Raw genomic sequence first — 17,766 nt, forward strand, 5'->3', positions numbered from 1 at the left:
ATTATAAACTAATAAAATAAATGGCTCAGGCTTCATAGAAGAAGAAAAAACAATTTGAACAGAATCTCACAGTATGATGCTGAAGCTGCCTAAATAATGGAAAATAAAATACCATTTTGGCAAAAATGTTGGCATCCATTACTTTCTTGTATTAAGTAAAAAAAAAATAAAGTGCACACAGTGCTTCACTGTAAACATCACACACTTTCAGTAACAGAATTTAAGCCTACATAAACACTGACTCGCACATCATGCAATGTTGCCAGATACTGCTGACGTTTTCCAGCCCAAAATATGTTCAAAACCCGCCAAAATGCACTTAAAACCAATCTGGCAACACTGCGCATGCTGCTTCTCTTGAACGTAAACACGGAAGTAAGGAGAAGGTAGTTTGTCGACGTCACCTCAAGACGATGCCAACGATTGGTCAAATTTGCGGGAAAGTTGCGGTGATTGGATATAATTGTAACACCGCCCTGAATTCGCGGGGATTGGTTGAATTTGCACTGAAGTTGCAAATCGCAACATGCTGGAGGCTCTGGGTTTTTTTGCTTGGCCCAAACTCTGTCTCCTCACTCACTGTACTAAAAATCAATCCATTTTGTCTCTGGTAAAGGCTCCTCACATCGCGCCCCCCCGAAGAACTCTGGCGCCCCCCAGGGGGGGCGCGCCCCACACTTTGAAAAGCCCTGTTCCATTTCATCCTGTGAAACTACAACACATGACAGACATTTCTAACCTAACCTGGCTGATGCAGCTATTTTTGTTGTTGTTGTTGTTGAAATAAATGCACTGACTATGCAAAATAATGTTGCTTCTTCCATGTTTTCTGCATAATATTACTCTGGTTTTGTAAGGTAGTAGAAAGGATGTGAAAATGCAAGGTGGTGAGATCATACCCATATGAGTGTGAAAGTATCCATAGTATTGTTAGGGTTTTGCTGGGATTTGAACCTGGTTCGTTGGTGGGATAATCCAGCAAACCCCCACTAGGCCACCAGGGGGATGACTCAAATGCAGAGGCATGAGGCAGAAGTAGAAAAAGTATCAAAAGGTTTATTTATACTATATGCACTATATACAATCCAGGGCAAAAAACAAAACAAAAAAAAAAAAAAAAAAACAAAGAGTATAATCCAACACTGGGAAGACAAAGGGAAAAATAAAATATCCAAAAGTTCAAAGTCCAAAAAGGAAAAGGCAAAAATGCAAAAGCTCAGAAGATCCAAAAACACAGTCACTACTAAATCCAAAAGAAAAGCAAAGTGCAAAACAAAGAACACAGTACAGAGGAAACTGGAGATAAACATAACAGCACAAAGACTCCGTGACAAGAGGACTGAACTCAGGGGGTATAAATACACAAACTAAATTGAACACAGGTGAAGATAATCAGGACTAAACAGGCAATTAACACAAACACAAAACACAGGAACAGTGGCGGCCTCTAGAGGCCAAAATAAACATGACACGAAAAGGAAATAACAGCGGCCTCTAGAGGCCAAAACAGTCCTAGTCCTAACAAGTATAGTGGGAAGGTCCCCATGGGGTAGTGGGAAGGTGCCCATAAGGTAGTGGGAAGGTGGTGGGTATGTAATTTCTCTACGTAACTTTATGATGTAGTAAAAATGTTGCTGGTAATCCAGAATTTTATGTAGTAACTACATAAAAAACACTATGTAACATCTACCTATGTAACATCTACCTCTACGTAACACTACGTTGTAAGTACGTAGTTACTATGTAAAATTGTTACCTGGGTAAGTACTAAACATCCTGATTTGAGAGGACTGTCTCTTTCTCCAGAGTTGTCACAGAAGATATGCTGCAGGCAGGTGTGGGGATACTCACTTGGCCCAGGCTGAGGGCCTTGCACTTGGAGTTTCTCCCAGGGGACAAAAGAGTTACCTTCAAGTGATTTCAACCATCATGAATGAAACTCTGAAATGTTTCTGTATATGCAACAAATGTACAACAAATGCAACAAATTCCTTCCATGTAATCCTGGACATGGAAGGAATTTGGAGAAGAGGAGGATTAGATGGCTTCAAAGGCATACAGGCAAACCATTCAGTGCCTTAGGAAGGGTGGAAACAAGACAGTGCACAAGCTCTACAAACAAAGTGTTGGCGAGTGTTGACCTCTAATAGGCATATTGCTGAGTGATAGAAGGAGCAATTTGAAAAACTCCTGAATCCAAGGGACATGTCCTCCTTTCAAGAAACATTGCCAGAAATCTCTTGTGTTTTGATGTCCATTTCTGTGACTGCGGTTACAATGGCAGTTGAAGGTAAGAAGAACCTTTATTCATCACATGCACACTTCAAGCACAGTGAAATTCATCCTCTGCATTTAACCCATCTGAAGCAGTGAACACATGCGCACACACACACCCAGAGCAGTGGGCAGCCCAGAGTGCCCGGGGAGCAGTCAGGGGTTCGGCACCTTGCTCAAGGGCACCTCAGCCCAAGGCCGCCCCACATCAACCCAACTGCAAGTCTTTGGATTGTGGGGAAACCGGAGCACCCGGAGGAAACCCACGCAGACACGGGGAGAACATGCAAACTCCACACAGAAAGGCCCTCGCTGGCCGCGAACCCGGAACCTTCTTGCTGTGAGGCAACCATGCTAACCACTACACTACCATGCCGGTACTGGACAAGGTTGGGGTTGTGTGGTTAACATGCTTCTGCAGTGTTTCTTGAAGATCTGGGGCAATGCCTTTGACCTGACAAACTGAGATGGTCTTCCCTTTTTTGAGATTTAATGAAGAAGTAGAGGCAAGTTTAAAGGAAAAAAAGTAATATGATCAAAATGTATTCATATTTCATTTTGTACAGAAAATGGAATTGAATGATGCACTAAAATTTTAAATGTTGAGTGTTATGGTGGACCACCCCCTGCCCCATATCATCTAAGACCTTGGACTAACTCACCAGTGGGTATGTTCTGTGTCAACTCTAGAGACTGCTCTGCCTGATTATCTCAGGCAGAAACAGTTGAACTCCACTGAATGAAAATGTTTGCATGTGAGCAAAAAAAATCCAATCATAATTATCTGTATTTACATTAGCATAAAATGTAAATAAAAACATAAAAACAACTCAACCATAACACATGCATTCACTATAACCACAAACACATGGTAGCATCTACTGCCTGTGCATCTTTTTTTTTTCATTGTTTAATAAGCATTCAGGATAGAATCCACTGTCCAAATTTTCCTGGAAGGGCATTATATTAATTATCCTTGTTGTTAAATCATCTTTGAATAGGTTATTTAATTTAGAGTGTTGTAATCACTTTCATCATTTGTGGGATCACATGTTGAGATACATACATACAGTATGATCACGTGATTGCATATCGAATAAACCCAGAAGAATCTATCAGTTCCTATATAACTTGATCTTCTATTTGTAGCAGGGAAATATACTAGTGCTCCAGAGTCTCTGTGATGTTTCTACATGCATTATTGCTACTCTGTGTCTTTAAAGTAAAAGGAGAAATGGCTAATTGTCAAATGATAGGGAACCCAGAGTATCCCCAGCTCTCCAAAGATAGTGATGTCATCATTGGAGGAGCTTTTTCAATTCACAGCAAAATCACATTACAGACACTGTCATTTACTGAGAAGCCACAGTGTCTTATCTGCACAAGGTCTGTTTCCTTTTTTTTAATTCTTTTACTTCTACTGTAATCCAAAGGTAACATTTTACTTGTCAGGAACTGTAGAAGTATAAAATCAAACTGTATATACTAACATTCTTGTAAAAACATGAAAACTGATATGAAATGTTGCTATTGTGAAACAATATTGACAAGGTGTTGTTTTTCTTCATTTATGTAGCCTGAGCTCAGACCATGAGCTTTGCTATTGATGAAATAAACAAGAGTGGGCTGCTTCCTAATATTTCTGTTGGATATAAGATATTTGACAGCTGTGGGTCAACATCAGCCTCAATGAGATCAGCAGTGGGTTTAATAAATGGTCAGGAATTTACAGCTCAAGAAACATGTTCTGAACATTCAACAGTGCAGGCCATCATTGGGGAGTCAGAGTCTTCCTCAACCACTGTGATGTCAAGAGCAACAGGGCCATTCAAGATTCCAGTGGTAAAATATATGGACATAAATCTGCTTTTGTTAATTCATTTAAATGTGTCACATTAATAATACTGCTTTGATATGTCTCTTATTTTCAAAAGATCAGTCATTTTATGACCCGTGCTTGTCTAAGCAACAGAAAAGAATATCCCTCCTTCTTTAGAATGATTCCCAGTAATTACTATCAGAGCAGAGCTCTGGCTCAGCTCATCAATTATTTTGGATGGACCTGGGTAGGAGCAGTAAGAAGCGACAATGACTATGGAAACAATGGCATGGCAACATTTGTGGAGGAAGCTGGAAAAGAGGGAGTATGCATTGTGTATAATGAAGCCATTCTAAGGACAAATTCAATGGAGAGCATTACTAGAGTTGTAGAAATAATTTACAAAGTCACATCCAATGTATTGGTAGCATTTCTGGCTCAAAATGAAATGGATGCTTTGTTATAGGAGGTCTTTGTTCAAAATGTGACAGGGCTTCAATGGGTAGGCAGTGAGTCCTGGATAACAGCCAGATATTTAGCAACTGAAAGGACATCAAAAGCTATCAGCAGTGCATTGGGATTTACCATTAATAAATCTAAAATTCCAGGGCTAAAGGACTTCCTTCTAAAGGTCCACCCATCCCAGATGCCCTCAAATTCCCTTTTGATAGAATTCTGGGAAATGACATTTGGATGTCAGTTTTCACCAAAAATGGAGAACATAAAACTTGCACTGGATTCGAAGATCTCAAAGAAATAAATAATATGTTGTAGCAGTTCCTGATGTGGGTGGAGCACAGAAGCATAGCAGGTGAGAGTTGATGGTCACACACAAACACTTTATTTCACTTTTCAGCTTTTCAGCACTCACTCACTCAACACACACATGCGTTGTTTGGGAGGGAGCCCCTTTTCTCTGCTCTCTCCCTCCTTTTATGCTCTGTCCCTGTAACAAACACACACACGTGCGCGCACACACACACACGCACACACACACACACATTAATTGACAGCAGGTGGAATGACTTGGCCACTGACCTTCCCCGACCCCGCCCTCCATTCACAGACCGCTGCTTGGCCATGCCCCTGGTGCCACATACCCCCACTGCATGACTCAGGCCAGGAAGCCGTCCATCCTGAAGCTGACTCCCCCCCCCCCCCCCCCCCCCGACGGGATAGGAAGTCCACCACCACCATCTGTGCCCCCGGCCTGTGGATCACCTCAAACTTAAATGGCTGGAGGGCGAGATTCCAACAGGTGATCCACACATTGGCATCCTTCATGCGGTGGAGCCACTGAAGAGGCACATGGTCTGAACAGAGAGTGAAAGGGCACCCCAGCAGGTAATATCGGAGGGCGAGGACTGCCCACTTGATGGCAAGACCCTCCTTCTAATTGTGCTGTACTTGCTTTCATGCATCGACAGTTTCTGGGTGATGTACAGCATGGGGCGCTCCTCGCCCTCCACCTCCTGGGACAAAACAGCCCCCAGCCCTCTGTCCGATGCATCAGTCTGCAAAATAAAGGGGAGCGAGAACTCAGGGGAGTGTAAAAGTGGCCCCACACACAGTGCAGCTTTTACCTCAGAGAAGGCCTGTTGGCACTGCTCTGTCCAATGGACCAGATCTGGAGCCCCCTTTTTAGTGAGATCGGTTAGTGGGCTGGTGACATCCAAATAATTAGGTAGAAACCTACGATAATAGCCAGCCAGCCCCAAGAACCATCTCAGCTCCTTTTTGGTCTTGGGCCTCAGGCAGACTGCAATTGCTGCAGTCTTATTAATTTGGGGACACACCTGCCCATGACCCAAGTGGAACCCCAGATACTGTACTTCCACCTGCCCAATTGCACACTTTTTTGGGTTAGCTGTGAGGCCCTCTCACCTCAGCAACTTTAGAACAGCCCTCAGGTGTTCCAAGTGCTGTGGCCTATCATGGCTGTAGATTATTATATCATCCAGATAGGCAGCCACGTAGGCAGCGTGAGGGCAGAGGACCCTGTCCATAAGCCACTGGATTGTAGCAGGTGCCCCAAACAACCCAAAAGGGAGCATGATAAATTGGTGTAATCCAAACAGTGTGGAAAAAGCTGTTTTCTCTCGGGATAGAGGAATCAAGGGGATCTGCCAATATCCCTTTGTTAGATCCAGTGTCAAATAAAAGGGAGCAGCACCTAACTGATCAAGCAACTCATCAATGAGAGGCAGTGGGTATGCATCAAATTTAGACATCCCGTTGACCTTTCTATAGTCCACAAAGAACCGGACCAACCCATTGGTCTTGGGAACCAGGACCACTGGGCTGCTCCAGTCACTGTGGGACTCCTTGATTATGCCTGTTTCAAGCATGGCCTTGAGTTCGTCCTGAACCACCTTTGTCTTGTGTTTGGGCAAGCGGTAAGGGCGGCTATGCACTACCACCCCCAGGGGCATTTCAACATGGTGTTCTGAGGTGGGTATGACCAGGAAGGGGCAAGAACACATCGGAAAATTCCTTCTGCAACTTGGCCACCTCTGTGAGTTGGGCTGGTGAGAGGTGGTCTCCACAAGGGACCAGAGTGGTCCGAGGTGTTATCTTTTTCACCTCTGGCCCCAGATCTGCCTTCTCTGGGACTACTGACACCAACGCCATGGGGACCCCCTCATTCCAGCATTTTAAAAGGTCGAGGTGGTAGATTTGCAATGCCCTGCCCCTATCTGTTCACCTCACCTCATAGTCGACCTCCCTGACTCACCGTGTGACCTCAAAGGGCCCTTGCCACTTGACAACTAATTTGGAGCTCGACATGGGCAATAATACAAGCACTTTGTCTCCTGGCGTGAACTCTCTAAGGCACATGCCCCTGTCATACAGCCGGATTTGACGTTCTTGTGCCTGCCGCAAATTCTCCTAGGTTAGGTACATGAGGGTGTGGAGTTTTGCATGCAGGTCAAGTACATACTGGATTTTGGTTTTGCTAGGTGAAGGTCCCTCCTCCCAATTTTCCCATAGCACGTCCAGAATGCCACATGGCTTATACCCATATAATAATTCAAAGGGAGAAACCCCCGTGGAGGCTTGCAGGACCTCTCGTACTGCGAATAACAGGGGCTCGAACCACTTATCCCAATTGCACGCATCTTCACTTATGAATTTCCGGATTATGTTCTTGAGTGTTTGGTTAAATCGCTCTACGAAGCTATCTGTTTGTGGGTGATAGACACTGGTGCGGATAGAATTAATCCCCAATAACCCATACAGTTCGCACAGTGTGCGTGACATAAACAAAGTGCCTTGGTCTATCAGGATTTCTTTCAGAATCCCCACCTGGGAGATAAGGCAGAAGAGCGCTTCCGCAATACTGCATGCTGAGATATTGCAGAGAGTCACTGGTTCCGGATATCACATTGCATAGTCCACCAGAACTAAAATAAAGTGATATCCCCATGCTGACTGATCTAATGGCCTGATGAGATCCATCCCAATTCACTCATACGGGGTCTCGATTAGAGGAAGAGGGTGCAATGGTGCTTTTGGAGTGGCCATGGGATTTACTAATTGGCATTCACGCCATGCCACACACCACTGACGGACATCCCCATGAATCCCTGGCCAATAGAACCGGGCCATTATTCGGGCTAGTATTTTATTTTGCCCTAAGTTCCCAGCCATGGGATTAAAGTCAGCCGCATGGAATACGAGTTCCCTACGGCTCTTTGGGATTAACAATTGGGCTATTCATTCACTAGTTTGAGTGTCCTGCAACACTCAGAACAATCTATCTTTAATAATAGCAAAATAAGGGAAGGTCAGTGCCATGCTTGGCTGAAGAGTTTGACCATCGATTACTCTCACTTGGTCAAATGCATGCTGCAGAGTCTCATCTGAGAGAGAGAAGAGAAGCGAGAGAGAGAAGAGAGGGAAGATGCCTCGTCTGCCTGTCATTGGAGCCGCCTCCAGATGGTCCTCCGCCAGCTCAATGGCTCATTCCAGCGATGCCGGGCAATGACACTGGACCCATTCTGCCGTTCCTTCCAGAAGTCGAGAAATAAACTGTTCCAGTGCCACCAGATCAATGATCTCATCAGTGTCGCGGTCTTCCACCCTCAGCCACTGCCGGCAGGCATCCCGGAGTTGTTGGCCGAATGCAAATGGCCGGCTGACCACCTCCAATGCCAGTGTCTGGAAGTGCTGGCAATGTTGTTCCGGGGAGCGGCCGACCCGCTGCAGGATAGCTTTCCTCAGGTCAGCATACACCAATCGGCTGTCAGCAGGGAGCTGTTCCACTGCGAGCTGCTCCTCGCCAGTCAGGAGTGGGAGGAGGCTCACTGCACACTGCTTCAGCGGCCACCCCCATACCTCGGCTGCTTGCTCGAAGAGGGTGAGGAATGCTTCTGGATCATCCTGCAGGCCCATCTTCATGAGGGTGCCAGCTGCAGTGGTCGATGCCACTGCTGACATGAGCAGGTGCTGGAATGCCTGTCGATCTTCTTGCTGGGCCAGCATCAAGGCTTCGAAGCGTTGCTCTTGTTCCTTTCAGAGTGCAATCAGCACTTGATGCTGGTTCTGCTGGGCGGTAGCGAGGGCAAGGATAAGCTCTTTGAATGGGGAGGACTCCATGGGGTGGTTCCCTTCTGTGCTCCCGGGTTTCGGCACCACTGTAGTAGTTCCTAATGGGGGTAGAGCACAGAAGCACAGCAGGCGAGAGTTGATGGTCACACACAAACACTTTATTTCACTTTTCAGCTTTTCAGCACTCACTCACTCAACACGCACACATGCGTTGTGGTCGGGAGGGAGCCCCTTTTCTCTTCTCTCACCCTCCTTTTATGCTCCATCCCTGTAACAAACACACACACACATTAATTGACAGCAGGTGGAATGATTTAGCCACTTACCTTCCCCGACCCCGCCCTCCATTCACAGACCGCTGCTTGGCCACGCCCCCACTGCCACATATGTTCACTGATGTTTCGGAGCTAAGGATTTTCAACAATGTATATAAGGCAGTTTATGCAGTAGCTCATGCCCTACATCATACTTCAGCTTTCAATGTTATTGAAACCTTTGAAAACGTAAAATGCACCAAAAAGGATGAGATTCTACTGGGTCAGGTAAAAAAAAAATAAATGAAAATTACAACAGTACACAGAGGGTTACAAACAAATATTCATGCATGTAAAAATAGCACATGATTTCCCCCTGCAAGTACTAAAATCTTTATGGAATGTAAATTTTACAATGCCATCAGGTGAACATGTGTATTTCAATGATAATGGAGACCCGGCTGCAAAATATGAGCTGGTGAACTGGCAGAAAAATTCAGCTGGAGACATAAACTTTGTGGCAGTGGGTTACTATGATGTCTCTCTCCCAACTGACAAACAGTTTGTCATGAATCCTGTTAGTATAGCTTGGTCTGGAAATAGTAATATGGTAGGTATGGAGTACAGATGAGAAAAAGTACTGAAAAGTTATTATGAATGTGTTATTTTCAAAAGTATAACTGAGTCAGAATGTGTGTCAGAGGCTGAGGTCTGTGTGCAGCGAGAGCTGTCAGGCAGGATTCAGACAGGCACAAATCAAAGGGAGACCACCATGCTGCTTTGCGTGTATACAGTGTCCTGTAGGTGAAATCAGCAATGAGACCGGTATGTGTTCATGTGTTACTTTAAAGCTGAAATATAAAAGAGCCAGACATATACAGTACTAATCAAAAAATTTCGACACACCTTCTAGTTCAAGGGTTTTTTTCTTCATTTTTATTAATTCATCTGTAATGTAGAAAATAGTCAAAATACAGAAAAAAAAACTATAAGTGAGTAGGTGTGTGCACACTTTTGACTGGTACTGCATTACAAAACAAAAATGTATACATTTCTGTATACTTATAACTAGAAAGGTAAAAAAATAAACAACTGTGAGCATTTTCTCTCATTTTAGACTCTGCTGAATGCATCAGATGCCCTCTGGACTACTGGTCAAATGAAAATCATAGTCTCTGTGTCCCAAAGGAAGTGGAATTCCTTTCATTTGATGAAAACATGGGGATTCTCCTGACAGCTGTTTCATTAACAAGAGTTTCTATCACTATAGCTGTAGGATTGTTTTTTGTTTGTTTGTTTGTTTGTTTTTTCTATTTTCGAGACACGTCACTTGTAAAGGCAAGCAACATAGAGCTGACTCTCCTGCTTTTTCTCTCTGACTCTATGTTTTCTTTGCTCACTTACATTCATTGGACAGCCTTCTGAGTGGTCTTGTATGCTGTGCCACACAGCATTTGGTACTACTTTTGCACTTTGTATGTCCTGTGTTTTAGCAAGAACAATAGCAGTAGTGATGGCTTTTAAATCCACCATGCCAGGTAGCAGTTTCCCCCAGTGTTCAGTGCCCGTGCAACGAATGAGTGTTTTTTGCTGCACCCTTTTTCAAGTCATTATATGTGCTCTATGGTTAACACTTGCACCCCCAGTACCTCAAAAAAACATGACTCATTCCACAGATAAAATAATATGAGAATGTAATTTGGGATCAGCCATAGGTTTCTGGGCTGTGCTGGGTTATATAGGACTTTTGGCTCTTTTATGTTTTATTTTAGCTTTTCTAGCTCGTAAACTGCCTGCTAATTTTAATGAAGCAAAATTTATCACATTCAGCATGCTCATATTCTGTGCTGTTTGGATCACTTTTATTCCAGCTTACATCAGCTCTCCTGGAAAATTCACTGTCACTGTGGAGATATTTGCAATTTTAGCATCTAGGGTTGCCACCTGTGTCTGACAAAAATCCTGGACATTTCGACCATCCAATCGACCTTTTTGCTTGTAAGCAACGGCGCCCTTCACACATCTAACCCAAGACAAAAATCGCCCTTCTACGCTGAAACTGTATTGCTCTAATTAGTAAAAATGACGCTTTTGCTAGTTATTTGTTTAGTTAATTGCTTTACATAATATAGCAGGTCTTCATTAGCCTGGCAAGTCAGACTAAATGTGAATATTTAGTCTGGCCTCGATCCGTAGACATTTCCGAAGCGGGTAGGAGGAACAAACCGCTGTCTTTCAAACTGTCTCTGTGCGTATAGGCCAACGCTCTGACCAATCAGTGCAACAGTGACTGTGACGTAGTCAGAGCGACAGAAAGCAGTGGGGGAGACCTTGAAATAAATAATTTTTCAAAATGCGTATTAATTAATAAACATGTTCTAGATATTAAGAAGTTTGGAGATAATGACCACAAGTTTGGAGTCTGTACCACATACATAACATACACTCATTTTTTTTCCCCAAGTGTATTTCAAGGGTTTGCTTAAACTGTTTTTGAGAGTTTTTATTTAGTGGTGTTTGATGAAATAATTTCCCTTAAATTTAAAATAACGGGAAAATAAGAAACAATCAAAAAGTAATGTTTCAAAGCTGTTTATTAATTCTTCGTACTGCACAAACTAGCCCCATCCTTTTGGCTACGAGCAGAGCCAGCTGGTAGATCAGACTTTTGCCATAGCCGGTCGGCAAAACAACGAAAACGTCCTTCTTGAAAAGGAATGAGCGGAGAGCCTCTTCCTGCTCATGTTTCAACGAAAACTCCAAGTCTAATTCTTCTAAAACTGATTCCAAAGCGGAGTCAAACGCGCGCTGTTCACTAGCCGTAGCCATCTTTCCTGCTGCGCTTTCTCCAGCGTCGCGCAGCTTTGTCGTCACTCCTGCAAAAGCCCGCCCAAAGAATCCAAACAAAAACCTTGCGTTGTGATTGGCGGGCACGATTTGATGCCCGGAGTGTTTTTGTTTACATGGTGCGAGGCTAGACCCACTCGCTAGGCAAAAATATTTTTGGCCGCTAGGCGGGTGGGTCTAGTTTACTAGGCTAGGTCTTCAGTATTTTGGTTTATTTCCAACAGTTTTTGGTTGTGGACACCTGGGGGCAGTAGTGGGCACAGGTAAAAGGGAAATACATAATTAAGTTCTGTTTGTTTGCTTATGTGGAATAAAAATAAATAATCTAATTTTTCATTGTATCTAAGAATACCTGAATGTAACAATGTAAGGTGTAGTGTCAAACAGCTTACCTGATTGCTTAGAGTGTGGTGTGTGCTTTGCTTGTGCTTGCCTATGCCTCTGCTGCTCTTGGCTAAACAAATACATAGGAGGACATGTAACTGATATAACTTGGTACATACAGTACATACAGGAGTATGTTACTACACTACTTCATTTAATTCACCAAAACCTTACCTAATCTTCCATTTATATTTGGTGTTTTTCTTTGCTGCTGCTATGAGTCCTGGCTGATTTTCAATGAATGTCTTGAACTCAGTACAGGACAACTGAAAGTTTAGCCTGACTTGAAGCTCAGCCTTCACCATTGCAACAGAGAGTCTGTTTCTTTTATCAGTCCAAGCCGGTTCCAGGCTCGCACCAACTCTCTGCTGGGCCAGAGGAAAGAACCGCTTACGTCAGCGGGGGGGCGGAGTTGTTAAGACCAACAACAATAACAAGACCATGAAAGATCGCCATTTTTAAGCGCCAAGAAGCAGCAGCTGTACAAACGCGAAGTCATCCATTATTATTATTATTGTTGTTGTTGTTACTGCTGCTTCTTCCGTGTTTTTGCTTTGATATTCGCGCCAAGGTTTATGTAAACGTAGCGCCGTAACTGACGTATACAGCGACGTAAGTGACGTATACAGCGACGTAATGACGTATTCAGCGACGTGATGACGTGGCTCCGCTTAGTGGCGCTTAGCACGGGCGAGCTATGGAAAAGCAAACTGGTTCTCAGCTGGCTCGCAAGTTGAAATACACATTTTGCCCATCATGTACAAAAAACCGGGACATTCAGTGTCCCGGATTTTTATTTTTTTTTTTCCGGGACAGACCATGAAAATCCGGGACAATCAGGAAAAACCGGGACAGGTGGCAACACTATTAGCATCAAGTTTTGGTTTATTATTCTGTATATTTTTTTCAAAATGTTATATCATCATACTTAAGCCAGAAAGGAATACAAGAAAACATATAATGGGCAAGGCAAATACAAAATCTCAGTGATTTTCTTCAGAAATGAAACACTTTACTGACTGAAAATTCATAAAGCAAGTAGTGGAAGTCATAAGTTTTAAGTTTGTTAACGAATTTAATGTATGAATATAATAAAGATAATTAATCTTAATTAAAATGATTTTCAAATTTTGTTTCTTTTTTTCCCCTAAAATTTCATAAAATGCAGTAATGAATATTACTTGGGAATCATGATTGAATGATTGAATCATTTTTGCTAAATTTATGCTAATTGATTGTTGATATGTAAGAGACATATTTTTTTTTAATCACACCCTATATTATTATTATATTATTTTATTTTATTTTATTTTATTTTATTTTATTTTTCAAATGGCATAAAAATACAAGGAGGTTGAATTTTTGTAATCCAGCCTGATTGGGCCAAATCTAATTCACACGTCACTTTTTTCTTCTATTTATGATTACACTTGTTTTTGTCATTGGAAAGAAATGGTAAACATGCAAATTAGGTCCCATGTTCCAATGTTATTAGACGTATATAAATTCATCGTGTGCTAGCCATAGTCCAAAGAACAGAGACATATTTTTCCTGTATGGCATCATGATTTTACTCACAGAAATACTAATGATTATAATTAGTGCTAATGCTGAAGATCAGCAATGCACAGTATATGGAACAGATGAACTCCTTTATTTTTCTAAAGAAGGTGCTGTATCCATAGGAGGCATTTTTTCATTCCATCAGTATCCTGTTGGTATAAATCCAACACTACAGATCAACCCAGGAAACATGAGATGTTATGGGTAAGTTGTTAGTTTGATAAATAAATGAAATATTACAAACCTGAAGTGAAATATTTCTAAACACTAAAATGGTCAAACAATAATACAATAAATACATATATATATATATATATATATATATATATATATATATATATATATATATATATATATATATATCACCTTCTAGTTAAATGTTTTTTCGTTAATTTTATTAATTAGAAAACACTTCATGTCAAATTGTCAAATAGGGTTAATTACCATTTGATGGTTTCAAACACATTAAAGAGTCAAGAAATTCCATTAATTAACTTTTGACAAGTTACACCTGTTAAATGAAAAGCATTCCAGGTGACTACCTCATGAAGCTGGTTAAGATAGTGTGCAAAGCTGTCATCAAGGTAAATGGTGGCTACACTGAAGAATCTATTATATGAAACATATTTTCTTTTGTTTAACACTTTTTTTGTTTACCACAGAATTCCATATAGCTTCTTTTTTTATTTTGTAGTTTTGATGTCTTCAGTATTTTTACACAATGTAGAAAGTGGTCAAAATACAGAAAAACCTGTGAGTTGGTGTGTCCAAACTTTTGACTGGTATTGTGTGTGTGTGTGTGTGTGTGTGTTTCTAGGATTGACGCAGGGGAATTGCAGTATGCCATGGCAATGATATTTGCTATTGAGGAGATTAACAATAGCACAGATATCCTTCGTGACTTTACACTGGGCTACAGAATATATGGTTCCTGCCCCAGCATTCCTCTCTCAGTCAAGGCATCTCTGCTTCTCATGAACAGGCCAGAACTGGAGAGAGAAAATTGCACAAAATCTTCCACTGTGCATGCTGTCATTGGGGAAACCACTTCCACAGCAACTATAGGTATTGCAAAGACCCTGGGCCCATTTCATATACCAGTGGTGAGTAAACGAATATTCTGAGGCAACCTGTGTACTGTTTATTCTTAAAAACAACACAAACCATGTAACAAAAGAAATATCCATATATAAGGATAATATATAAGTTATTCAAAAATAAATATATTAAAATAGTTCTATTACATTTATATAGGTTGTATATAATATCTGTCTATAGATACATTTTAACTTTTAAATTCATATAGATATAATTGATTTAATGAAAAATGGACATGATTAGCAATGCCATAATTATAATAATTAGATGTTACCTTTCTTTTACAGATTAGTCACTCAGCTACTTGTGCATGTCTGAGCGACAGAAAAGAGTATCCCTCTTTCTTCAGGACAATTCCCAATGATTATTATCAGAGCAGAGCACTGGCAAAGCTGGTCAAGTATTTTGGTTGGACCTGGGTTGGAGCTGTTAGAAGTCAGAGTGACTATGGAAATAATGGAATGGCCAGTTTTCTAGAAGTTGCTGAAGAAGAAGGAGTATGTATCGAGTACTCTGTGGCTATTTATAGGACTGACTCCAGGAAAAAGTTTCTAAATGTGGTAGACATTATTAAGGCATCTACATCTAAGGTCATTGTTGCTTTTGCTGATGGGAATGACCTGGGCATCCTCCTAAAAGAGCTTTACTATCAGAATGTGACTGGTTTTCAATGGGTTGGAAGTGAAGGATGGATCACCTACAGCTACCTATCCAATGCCATGAATTATGCGGTGGTTGGTGGTGCAGTGGGTCTTGCTGTACCCAATGCCAACATTCCTGGCTTGAAAGAGTTTATTTCAAGCAGGCGACCCTCTTTAAAACCAGGTAATACTGGTCTGGTTGAATTGTGGGAGAGTGTGTTTGACTGTACTCTAAGCCCTCAATCACCAAAGACTGAAAAATCTTGCACCGGTGATGAGTCTCTTGAGAATACACACACACGCTTCACAGATGTGTCAGATGCTAGCTTACTGAACAACATTTATAAAGCTGTATATGCTGTGGCTTATGCTGTTGATAGGCTCTTAGGCTGCCATGACTGGAAGGAGCCATTTACTAATGGTACATGTGCAGATGTAAGAAGCATTGAGCCATGGCAGGTGATGTAACTACAGTGTAATTCCACTGCATAAATGTATACATTTTTGTTCAGTATAAATAAATGAATGAATAAATGAACAAATGAATGAATGTTTCAGGGTATACTGAACCCTGTAAATCTTTCAGGTGCTCCATTTCCTGGCTCAGGTGAACTTTACTACAAAGACTGGAGAAAATGTCCTGTTTGACAAGTCAGGTGACCCAGTTGCACGCTATGCCATTGTCAATTGGCAGAGGAAGCATAATGGAACAATAATATTTGAGTCAATTGGCATGTATGATGCATCTCAGCAAGATGGCCATGAATTTGTAATTAATACCGCCAGTGCAGTATGGATGGGAGAACAGCAAACAGTAAGCAAAGCATGGGAAATACTGATTTTATCATAGTTCCTTGACATATTTTATGACTGTATCTATTGCTTAGCAGATTCTAAACAAAGTTACCTGTATACTCCAGGTTCCTCCATCTGTATGTAGTGAAAACTGTCTTCCAGGGACCAGCAGGGCTTTTATAAAAGGAAAGCCAATTTGCTGCTTTGACTGCATCCCCTGTGCAGATGGGGAGTTCAGCAACACCACAAGTGAGAAGACCAGGATCCTTTCATTTACATTACTGCTCTTGATGTTTTTAAAAAGTCCACTAAAAGCTCACTTGATTTCACCTCATCACAAAATGTCCTCATTTTGCCTTTCTAATATATCTGTGGTTTCAGATGCAGTGACATGTCTTCCATGCCCTCTTGAATACAAATCAAATGGGAACAAGACTCAATGTGATCTGAAAAACATTGAATTCCTGAACTTTAATGAACTTATGGGTATTCTATTGATGGCATTCTCCTTGTTTGGTGGATGTCTCACAATGACAATTGGGGTAATTTTTTTTTACTTCAGACAGACTCCTATTGTCAGGGCCAACAACTCTGAGCTGAGCTTCCTGCTGCTTTTCTCTCTGACTCTGTGTTTCCTCTGTTCACTTACCTTCATTGGTCGGCCCTCTGAGTGGTCCTGTATGCTGCGCCATACAGCATTTGGGATCACATTTGTCCTCTGTATCTCCTGTGTTCTGGGGAAGACAATAGTGGTGTTAATGGCATTCAGAGCTAGACTTCCAGGTAGTAATGTCATGAAATGGTTTGGACCTGCACAGCAGAGACTCAGTGTAGTTTCCATCACTTTCATTCAGGTCTTCATTTGTAGTCTTTGGTTGACAATTTCTCCTCCCTTTCCTTATCAAAATATGTACCACTACAAAGATAAAATCATTTTAGAATGTCATGTGGGGTCAGTTTTAGGTTTCTGGGCTGTGCTAGGATATGTTGGTGTTCTTGCTTTCTTGTGTTTTATTTTGGCTTTTCTAGCAAGGAAGCTACCTGATAACTTTAATGAAGCCAAATACATTACATTCAGCATGCTCATATTTTGTGTAGTTTGGATTACTTTTATTCCAGCTTATGTCAGCTCTCCTGGAAAATTTATTGTAGCTGTTGAAATATTTGCCATTTTAGCCTCAAGTTCTGGATTACTTTTTTGTATATTTATTCCAAAATGCTACATAATTTTGTTTAAACCAGACAAAAACACCAAAAAACATATGATGAGTAAAACACCCTCCAAACCACTTTGAACAGGCTTTGGAACATATATGTATGGTTCTAAGTATGGAAACAAACAAACAATTTAATAAACAGATGTTCATACCTCTTATTTTGCTGTAAAAGGATTTGTATAACCTTTAACAGGCTATTATTTAAATGTATTTCATCAATTCCATAAAATTATTAATTTGACAATAAAATATTAAATGTACAAATCATAATAAAAGCCTTAAGCTCTATTCAACCACAAAAAAAACAAAACAGGAGGCATACA

At 41.4% G+C, this 17,766-nt stretch overlaps 1 long non-coding RNA gene and 2 pseudogenes across 1 annotated transcript; 2 read left to right on the forward strand and 1 right to left on the reverse strand.

Annotated features, from left to right (window-relative positions):
- Positions 1 to 13,119, forward strand: part of LOC132888370 (extracellular calcium-sensing receptor-like) — a 33,995-nt pseudogene extending 20,876 nt beyond the window's left edge.
- Positions 11,633 to 12,568, reverse strand: LOC132887546 (uncharacterized). Its single transcript, XR_009654854.1, has 3 exons — positions 12,304 to 12,568; positions 12,138 to 12,199; positions 11,633 to 11,986 (listed from the first exon to the last, which is right to left on the reverse strand). It is a non-coding gene; the product is annotated as an uncharacterized LOC132887546 (long non-coding RNA).
- Positions 13,120 to 13,693: 574 nt separating the features above from the next.
- Positions 13,694 to 17,521, forward strand: LOC132887547 (extracellular calcium-sensing receptor-like; annotated as a pseudogene).
- The last annotated feature ends 245 nt before the right edge of the window (positions 17,522 to 17,766 follow it).

Source organism: Neoarius graeffei, chromosome 6 (assembly GCF_027579695.1).
Source record: "Neoarius graeffei isolate fNeoGra1 chromosome 6, fNeoGra1.pri, whole genome shotgun sequence".
Classification (NCBI taxonomy): domain Eukaryota; kingdom Metazoa; phylum Chordata; class Actinopteri; order Siluriformes; family Ariidae; genus Neoarius; species Neoarius graeffei.